Below are 11,094 nucleotides of genomic sequence, written 5' to 3'. Positions count from 1 at the left end.
GGGATGAAAAGGTGGATGATGTTCATCAGCTTTGGGAGGAGGGTTGGTTCTTCGGGAAATTGCTCACCAGAAATCCAAGAATATCTTCATTAATGCTGAGGTGCTACTCTGATCCTTCTCCAAACTTTGATCAAGCAATTTTAGTGGAGAATAATCCTTCCATAGACAAACCTTCATCAAAGAAAGTTATCGATAATTTGATTCGTGCACCTTCCTTGCCACCTTGTTTAGGAAGGAGAGAAGAGAAAATTGAACATGTAAAACTCACCTGCAGGCAATTGTCAGATCAAACTTTGGCATAACAACTCATTATATGCTTGTATAGAAGGTATTCAAGAGAATAGGAGGGGAAAAGTGATCACATGGAAACCATCAAAGCACAAGTTACTTTCACCATCTCTACCGCCTTGTATAGGGAGGGAAGAAGAGGAAGAAGAAGATTGCAGTGATATTATAATGAGCAGATTGATTTGACAAGCAATGCCTCCTCGTCATACTCCGAAGGTGCCTACAAAAATTTGCAGTTTTCATAAAGATGATTGATAGGCCTAGTTTTTGAATGTTGTAATTTGTAGCTTTGTATTGCAAATTGACATTCTTAATTTCCTTCGTTGTTGCTAAATCTATAAATGAATTTCAGATGTTCATTATCGGTTGACTTCAATTCTATTTTAATAAGAATGGATCAACAACTCAATAATAGAGTACTTATCATATAAGAGGCATGATTAGAGCAATAATTAGAATATTTGAAAATTAATCCCATGTGCAGTTTCTTCTTCAAGTAATTAATGCAAATAGAACGTATGCAAGGCACGATACAATGTTCAAGAATGCCAAGGTACAGACCACCAAGAAACTGGAAGCTGGAAAACTGTTAGCATAGTTGACTACTTGCTGTAATTTCCATATTAGTTTCACAATTATAGGATTCTGATTTGATTTCGTAATTATAGGAGTTTAATTAAGTAACAGATATTGTATAGGAATGTAATTAATAGTTTTGTTGTATAAGTGTATATTTAGTTTCCGAGAATAGTGTTACTTTCTTTTCTTTTATGAGATAATAGTATCTATATATTGACTCCAATCCTAGAGAAGAAAATATAACCTGAATTATTTTCAGAATTCTATTGTTTACATGGTATCAGAGCAATTTGATCCTGTCACACTCTACTCTTTCGTAGGGTATAACATGATCCCGTAGTACATCTAATGAATTACCGTACTTCGCATACCAGTAACCCATTAAATACACTACAAAGGATTTTAAAACAATTTCTGATTATTTTTATAATGGTGGAACGTTGAATATTTATTAAAAAAACCTTTATTTGAAATTTTGGTCGTGGATCAAATCCTCGATTAAAATTTGGTGTTACAATTTTTTTTTAAAATTTCGAAAGAGTGCTGGCTGTATTTTGAGAAAACAGTTCTTCAAAACCTGAAAAGAAAAACACTTCCAATATGTTTTCTCAATCACAACTCCAATAAACTCAATTTCATCTCTCCACACAATTCAATCCCAACGATGAATAAATCATTTGCAACAATCAACTCAGCTCAAATCATTTGCAACAATCAACTCAGCTCATTATCAAACTAACACTGAACATCTCAATTCAGAAAAGAAAATAGTTTATAATTCACAAAATACAAAAATTTAATTATTTACATTGATTATAAAATTCAGAAATAAATTTGAATATTACAATAATTTATATTTTAATTACATATCCAATATAATATTACAAAAGTTCTTGTACAACTGTTCAAACAATTTACATACATATAATTACATGCATATATCAAAATCTAATGTATAAGGGTATACCTCTAATATACCCAAAGCTAATCCCAATGAGTCTTCAAGGCGCAGCTACCGGAAATCTCACACGGCTGCTCTATCTTTACTTTCACCTGTGACAGCATACAAAGCTATCGTTGAGTGGTGAACTCAGTGGTGCACAATTATAATTTAAAACATAATATACAATACCTTACCAAAATTTTAGCAAAGAATTTGAAAATCTTGAAATTCAATCAAAATTTCAAAAATCAAAATATTCGTTGTCAATAAAACAAATCATTTGTTAAAATGACTATGCTCAAGAATTTCAATTTATCAAATCATAACTGAACATTTAAAGTAATTCCAGTAATTTATGGAAACAAATCTTAATTTCAATAAAATCAATTATGCATAAATTTCATTTGAAATCACAATTCTTACTATTCAAAACCCATTATTTATCTCACTAACTATGCAAGACTAATCCGTAAGGGCCATCTTCGGGGCAATTCTAACTCCTTATAGTCGAGGAGGTTGAATCAGGATTCTAACTCCCTATGGTTGGGAAGGTTGAATCATCGTGCACAGTACACACCACAATAATGAAACTTCTAAAAGGGCCAGTGAAAAACTTATATCTAACCTCTAATGAGAGGAAAATCTAAGCCTGTACACGTACCATGGTAATCAAAACAAAGTTAACTCCATTGTCTCCTCAATAAATGACAGAGACGGATAATAACCTAGTCAAGCATCTATAGTGAGATATAAAATAATATCATGATTCTCTTTGTCCTTTATATGAGCATAAATCACAACACAATTCAATTCAAAGTCAATTCCAATATCCAATAATTTTTATGGCCATCACAATTCAAAACATAAATTTATATTTTTCCATATAAATCCCATTTCAATCACAAATTTCCGAAACTGAACTCATTCAATCCATATCTAAAATAAAATCATAACTGAACCATTTTCCCAAAACTAAACTCATTTATACTATAACAAATTTTCAATAATCATTGAAATAAATTCGATGCTGGATAAACATAATAAATAAAGAACATAACGGCAATTAATCATATGAAATATTCAGAATAAAATCAATTAAAAACTAGTTGTGCACAAACCTCTTTGTTGACTAATTTACTCCACCTTTCGTTTCTCCTTCGAAGATCCCTTTTTAACTGAAACACATAAATTTAAAGTGTTTCAGTATCCATTTCTAATATTTAAATTTCAACAATTTCTTTACAGACTTATCCTACCTATTACAGTTTATAATTTCGGGTCTTTCATATTTTTGTGTATAGTGACACTATTTATGACACTATTCAAGTCAAAATATTGATTTTTTCATACTTAATAGGTTTATTAATTCTAATTGCACCCATATACTACATTTTGGGTGTCAATTTTGTTGGCCTTGGTCACCATTTTAATTTCTAATTTCTCTAGGTGCAAATCCAAAATTTCAATTTTGGTTCACTATTTTTTACTGTTCCATTGATCTGATAACTGGGAGAATTTGGCTAAGTGTCCTTCATCAAAGTTAATTCCCTTTTTGAATCACTCCATTTGGAGTTTTGTAGCTCAAGTTATGCCTATTTTTCTAAGGCTGATCGGATTGGTTACAACCCAGAATTCTGGGCACAAATTTGATTCTGGCAGTTTTAGTATGCCGACTGCAGTTCACTTTTCGGATGGGTTATGGTCAAAATTGGGGTTTGTATTCTTCATAAAAGTTGTATTGCTATGTCTTAGCTTTTCATCAGTATAAAATTCAGGTCATTTAGACCTTTCTACACCAAGTTATGGCCAAATGAACAAATACTGTTCATTTGGTCAGTCTAGTACAGTGGCAATGCACATTACCCAGATTTGACCTAATTGTTCACTATCTTAATGTCATTTTCTGGGCATGATTTCTACACAAAAATTGTAGAATTATGTGTCTACTTTCATATCTAATTGGCCTCACACCATTTAGGGTGGCCGAATTATAGTTTTGGTCCCTAAAAGGGACCTAAGTCAGGCTGTCCAGTAATGACCCCTCACCAATATGAATTTCATTGCAATTGTAATCACTCCAACACATCTCAATTGGTCCCAATTGACTATTTTAAACATCACTTAGGTAAAAATACATTAATTACCAAATTCTCAAATTTTCTCTCCAAAACCCTAAGGGTCAAAAACCCTAATTTTTGTAACTCATTCAATTAGTGCAATTAAAGTGCACAATAATCTTCTATGCACTTAATTAAGCTCACATATCTTTTTCATCTCATCAAAATCATGCAAAACCCTAATTTCCTCATATGGCCGAAATTTCTAAATGGTCCAACATACTTGATTTGTTTAAATTCTTCCATAATTCCTAAGTTAATTTTAACTACTTAATCATGAATTTGAAGAGAAATTGAGGAAAACAATCACTAACCTTTTCTTTCGATTCAACTCTTCAATTCTCTCACTTTCTTCCTTCTTTTCCTTCTTCAATCTTCTTGTCTAGTTGTAATAGCAAGGTTTATCAAGAAATTTGGGAAATTTTATGGTTAATTTGAAGTTTAAAAAGCTTGAAATCAAGCTTTAATGGAGGAAGAAAAAAGAAAAATGAGAGAAAGAAGAAGTGACGGCACACCTTGGGAAGAAGAGAATGTTTAGTTTTTATTTTAATTTCTATTTATGCATAATTATCTCTTATTTGACTTAGTCAAAAATCAATTAAATGGATAAATGTTTATGAGGTCATATCTTATGTCATTTGGTGATGTCATTAATCCTTATTTTTTTTCATTTCTTTTTCCTTAGTTTTTTCATACTTCTTTAATTTAATTTCATATTTCAAACTTTTTATTTCTCAGATTTTATAGGATATTTAGGTCGTGAGTCACCTCTAAGGGTAAATTAACCATTTCACCCCTCGTCAGTCTGATCCGGTTTGCACATAATCCAGTGTTTCTTCCGGAACCCTGACCTAATTATTTGATCTGGTTCTCAACCTTTTTCTGTGATTTTCACATTTTCTCTAGTTTCGCAATTTTTTCTAGGACTGAGGTGTCACAATGCCCCGTACGAAATTAGGGTTTTGACCGATCTCGCAGTCACTTCCTGGTGCGGTCACCTATCGCTGTAATCCCCGGCTCATTTAACTTTTTATTTTCTATTTTTCTTATTTATACTTGACCTTCTGGTAATCACTATTTATTTTCATTCAGGGCTTTTCTCAGTGACTTTAATATGATTCTAATCCTCTTACTTGTCTGGACCGACACAGGACCAGTGATTTACACAGGACCATGCATGTTGGGGTGTTACAATTCCCCCCCCCCCCCCCTCTTAAAAGAAATTTCGATCTCGAAATTTTTGTCCACTGTCAGTACTTAATCATCCCTATGGGTTGTTTTATCATGTCTTTCTCACTTTTCCATGTGGCTTCATAGTCTGAATGATGGTCCATAACACTTTACTCAATGGTATTTGTTTATTTCTTACCGATCTCGTCCCATGTGCTAACACCCTTATGAGTTCTCCATACTACTTACTTTAACTTGAATTAGGGACAACAAAGGTTGACCCTTATCCCATAATTTTGAGCTCCATGGTTGGGCTCTTAACACTGTCATAAGTTAACTTACTTCGAAGCTTGTGCTTCTATGTGTTTATGCCATAATAAATATTTTTCCTAATGTCATTCCTTTACCAACCTCATCCTTACTTTTCTATTTACTTCATTTTCCATTCCATAAATTAACTTTGATTATTTCATCCCTCGGTCTTATTTTCTTCCTAAACTCGACTGTCAAGTCAAAATTTAGAACCTCTTATCATCCCTAATAAATCGGTTATACTATAATATTACTTTGATTTGGTCCTTTGACCATTCTAGTTAACACTTTTACTAATATTCATAACATTTCTTTGTTACATTTAAACCAACTATTCAATTTTTCATTTCCACAACTCTTTTATCTATCGATTTTCTATAGCTTATTTTTCACTGATTTACAATCATTACTTCCTCTTGTACTGAACGATAACCTATCCTTTAATACCCTAAGAAGGGAGTATACAGAACTGTCATTTTCCTCTTGTCTTGTACCAATCATAATCTATTCATTATGATCTGCACAATACAATTGTGCTCTTTTTAAGCAATACCTGGCCAATTATTCTTATCTTATCCTTGTTTTAATTAGAACATCATTTTGCAATCATTTTGTAAATTATAATTATCATCCGTAGCATCCTATCTCCGTTAGAGGAACAAAATTTTTCTTTGTGCCTTGCTGTTACACTAATATAATACTGTTTTTCACTAGACTTTAGGCGAAAATTCCATGGCAATATCAAAATAATTATAAACCCCATATCCAAGACCGGATGACCTTGCCCTATCAATGTTATCTTTAATTTATGACTATATCGGAATCTTTAGTCTTATAGTAATTCTTGATGTATCATAGTTCGGGTTAGATAACTGAGTCAATGACTCTAGCTATCTTATAACTATAACCTTTCGATATTCCAACTTTAGAGTTTTAAATCCTTAAGTAGGATTTCCAAACTCATTTCCAATAATAAAATTCTGTCACGGCAGAATTCTACCAAAACAGATGCCGTTTGCAATAATCCTCATCTTATTGCACTATAGGGTAGCAAGTAGCTCTACACAATAATCTCAAGTCAGTACAGTAATCTGCAGCTTACAGTACAAACATTAAGAACATTGTATAGTTACTATGATACATCTCAATAGACCAAACTTTCTTATATCTTATTCTTTTCGAATTGCCTAATATCCAAAACTTATTCTGATTATCATATCCATTGACAATTACTAGCAGTAACATCTTTGCCCTCATCTAGATCAATTATATTACTGTAATTTACTTTTAAGTCCTCTTGCCTTACATTAAATGGCTCACCAATGAGCTTTATAAATTTTGTGTGCTAGCAAATACTTTTCGCTGATAAACTCTTCCAAAACTAATTTCAATTACAATTATTATCATAATCCTTATCTTAAAGGACTAATCACTAATGCATCAAAATTTATTTCCATATAAAGGAATAGCAACAAAACATATAATTTTAACACTAACATACAAAGGATTGGTTACAACCCAGAATTATAGGCACAATTCTGGTTCTGACAGTTTTAGTGTGCCCACTGCAGCTCACTTTTCGGATGGGTTATGGTCAGAATTTGGGTTTGTATTCTTCATAAAAGTTGTAGTGCTATGTCTCAAATTTTCATAGGTATAAAATTCAGGTCATTTGGACCTTTCTACACCAAGTTATTACCAAATAAACAAATACTATTCATTTGGTCAGTATGGAATAGTGGCAGTGCACATTATTCGGATTTGACCTAATTGTTCACTATCTTAATGTCATTTTCTGGGCATGGTTTCTACACAAAAATTGTGGCATTATGTGTCTACTTTCATATCCAATTAGCCTCACACTAATTAGGGTGGCAAAATTATAGTTTTGGTCCCTGAAAGGGACCTAAGTCAAGTTGTCCAATAATGACCTCTCACCAATCCGAATTTCATTGCAATTCTAATCACTCCAACACATCTCAATTGGTCCCAATTGACCATTTTAAACCTCACTTAGGTCAAAGTACATTAATTTACTAAATTCTCAAATTTCTTCCCCAAAACCCTAAGGGTCAAGAACCCTAATTTTTGTAACTCATTCAATTAGTGCAATTAAAGTGCACAATAATCTTCTATACACTTAATTAAGCTCACATACCATTTTCATCTCATCAAAATCATGCAAAACCCTAATTTCCTCATGTGGCCGAAATTTCTAAATGGTCCAACATACTTGATTTGTTTAAATTTTTCCATAATTCCTAAGTTAATTTTAACTACTTAACCATAAATTTGAAGAGAAATTGAGGAAAACAATCACTAACCTTTTCTTTGGATTCAACTCTTCAATTCTCTCACTTTCTTCCTTCTTTTCCTTCTTCAATCTTCTTGTCTAGTTGTAATAGAAAGGTTTATTAAGAAATTTGAGAAATTTTATGGTTAATTTGGGGGTTTAAAAAGCTTGAAATCAAGCTTTAATGGAGGAAGAAAAAAGAAAAATGAGAGAAAGGAGAGAGGAAGAAGAAGGGACGGCACACCTTGGGAAGAAGGGAATGTTTAGTTTTATTTTAATTTCTATTTATGCATAATTATCTCTTATTTGACTTAGTCAAAAATCAATTAGATGGATAAATGTTTATGAGGTCATATCTTATGTCATTTGATGATGTCATTAATCTTTTTTTTTTTAATTTCTTTTTCCTTAGTTTTTCCATGCTTCTTTAATTTAATTCCATATTTCAAACTTTTCATTTCTCAGATTTTATAGGACAGTTAGGTCGTGAGTCACCTCTAGGGATGAATTGACCATTTCGTCCCTCGTCGGTCTGATCCGGTCCAGTGTTTCTTCCGGAACTCTGACCTAATTATTTGATATGGTTCTCAACCTTTTTCTGTGATTTTCACATTTCCCCTTGCTTCCCAATTTTTCCTAGGACTTCGGTGTCACAATGCCCTATACGAAATTAGAGTTTTAACCGATCTCGCAGTTACTTCCGAGTGCGGTCACCCATCACTATGATCCCGGCTCATTTAACTGTTTATGTTCTATTTTTCTTATTTATACTTGACCTTCTGGTAATCACTATTTATTTTCATTCAGAGTTTTTCTCAATGACTTAAATATGATTCTAATCCTCTTACTTTTCTGGACCAACACCGGTCACTGGAACAGTGATTTACACAGGACCATGCATGTAGGGGTGTTACAGATCCTAAAAGTTGCTCAACACGAATTGAATCCCATATCTGAAACCACCATCGCACTTTCCTTTGTTTACTAATTGAAATGGCAGAAATCACTCCCACTGTACCTGTTACACAGAATAGCTCAGTTCCACCTATTATCATTCACCAGGATAATGCTGCGTTTCCAACTAGTATCATATTGGATGATACCAATTATCCATTATGGTCTCAACTTATGGAGATGCGTATTGGTGCTAGCAACAAGGCTGGATATCTCACTAGAGAAACCAAAAAACCCCCACCTGAAGATCCCAATTTTGGAACGTGGATTACTGAAAATCATGGAGTCAAAAGCTGGCTCATCGATTCAATGAGTCCATCACTAATGCAGCGATTTATTCGACTTTCCACAGCCAATGAAATATGGGAGGTTGTATCAAGAACCTTCTATGATGGCTCAAATGAAGCCCGTCTCTTTGAATTGAATCAAAATCTTTTTCTACCACACAAAATGGTAGACCCTTGTCAACGTACTATAATGAACTTGTTGCTATTTTCCAAGAAATTGATCACAGGACTACATTTCAAGAAAAAACTGTTGAATGGGAGGTCCAATTGCATTCTGTAATGAGTAGGCTTCGAGTTCATATTTTCTTAAGTGGACTTGATCCTAAATTTGATCAGGCTAGGGAAATCTTGCGAAAAGATCCAAAACTTGACCTGGAGAACACATATGCATATGTAAGGTGAGAGTATCAACAAAGGCAGACAATGGGAAGCTCTCGACCAATTTCTGAAAGCTCAGTTATGTTAGTAAACTAAACTCAACAAGGAATATCTGGTTCATCAAAAAATCCTAGAGAATCTAACAATCTTAAATGTTGTCATTGTGGTGAACCAGGTCACTCGAAGCAGCGCTGTTATGAACTCATAGGCTATCTCGAATGGTGGGACTTCTCAAAAAAACCAAGGAAAAAATTATTGGAAAGGCTACGGTGACATCCGTGGAGGATACCCAGCTAAATGTGGAAGATAAATTATAGTTGCAACACATAGCAAATGTTGCTTATCCAAGTATTGTTGGAACAACAAATGTGTTTTCTGCGATTTCTAAAACTAGTACTTGGATTATTGATACAAGTGCATCCGATCATATGATTTTGTCTATGTCACCAATCAGTTATCTCTATAGCTAACGGTAGCACTTCTCCTATTACTGGAGAAGGATCTGTCAAATTGTCTAGTACTCTGACACTAGATACAGTCCTTATTGTTCCATCTCTTAAATATAATCTTTTATCTGTTAGTCAAATCACCTCCACTCTTGCTTGTACTGTAACTTTTTGGCCCCTTTTTTGTGTTTTTTAGGACATTCTGACTCGGAAGATTCTTAGTTATGGTGTTAAATGGGGTAAACTTTATTACTTGGAACTTACAGAGAATCAAGGATAGAAATTCAATCGTACGTACCAAACTAGTGGTGAAGAAAATGCTTGAGCAGTTATATGGTTATGGCACCGAAGATTGGGACATCTTTCTTTTGGTTATCTCAAAAAATTAAGACCACATCTTTTTACAGATTTAAGTGTTTTGAATTTTCATTGTGATATTTGTGAAATGGCTAAAAGCCATCATGTTCATTATTTACCAAGTTCAAATAAAAGTTCAAAACCTTTTGAGGTTATACACTCTGATGTTTGGGGTCTTGTAAAAATTCCTTCTATATCTAAAGCTCGTTATTTTGTTACATTCATTGATGAATGCACTAGAATGACGTGGGTATCTCTACTACACAAAAAGAATGATGTTTGTAAAGCATGTCAGGAATTTCATAGCATAGTAGGCACTCAATATCAGAAGCCGATTCGGGTTTGGCATACTAACAATGGGATGGAATTTGTAGATGCATCGCTAGGATGATTTCTATTTGAACGTGGGATTCGACACCAGACTTCTTGCACATATACCCCCACAACAAAATGGCTTAGCAGAGAGAAAGAATAGACAAATAATGGAGGTGGTTCGTGCCTCACTTTTTGGCATGAATATGCTACGGTTCTATTGGGGAGAAGCTGTGAAATCTGCTACATACCTGATCAATCGAATACCCTCACGAGTGATAGATTTTCAAACTCCTCAACAAAAGATGCAATCATTGTGTTCTGTTCCTCATCTTCCGAACCTCGAACCTAGGGTCTTTGGTTGTACAGTATATGTTCACATTCCCAAAACTTTAAGAAATAAACTTGATCCATGTGCAAAAAGGTGTGTCTTTATTGGCTATTTTGAATTTCAGAAAGGATATAGGTGCTATGATCCTTAAACTCTGAGATTACATGTGACCTTGGATGCCTCTTTTCATGAATCTAAACCATAATATTCAAGGGGAGTTGCTATACATCCTCTTCAGGGGGAGAGTTCTAGTGAAGAGAATGTGTTACAAGAAGGTAATAGAGGAGGAGAGCTGGAATTTTCTCAGCTAGAAGAAATGAATGAACA

Source organism: Hevea brasiliensis, chromosome 4, assembly GCF_030052815.1.
Source record: "Hevea brasiliensis isolate MT/VB/25A 57/8 chromosome 4, ASM3005281v1, whole genome shotgun sequence".
In the NCBI taxonomy this organism is placed as follows: Eukaryota; Viridiplantae; Streptophyta; class Magnoliopsida; order Malpighiales; family Euphorbiaceae; genus Hevea; species Hevea brasiliensis.
Note: the sequence above shows the minus strand (reverse complement) of the source record.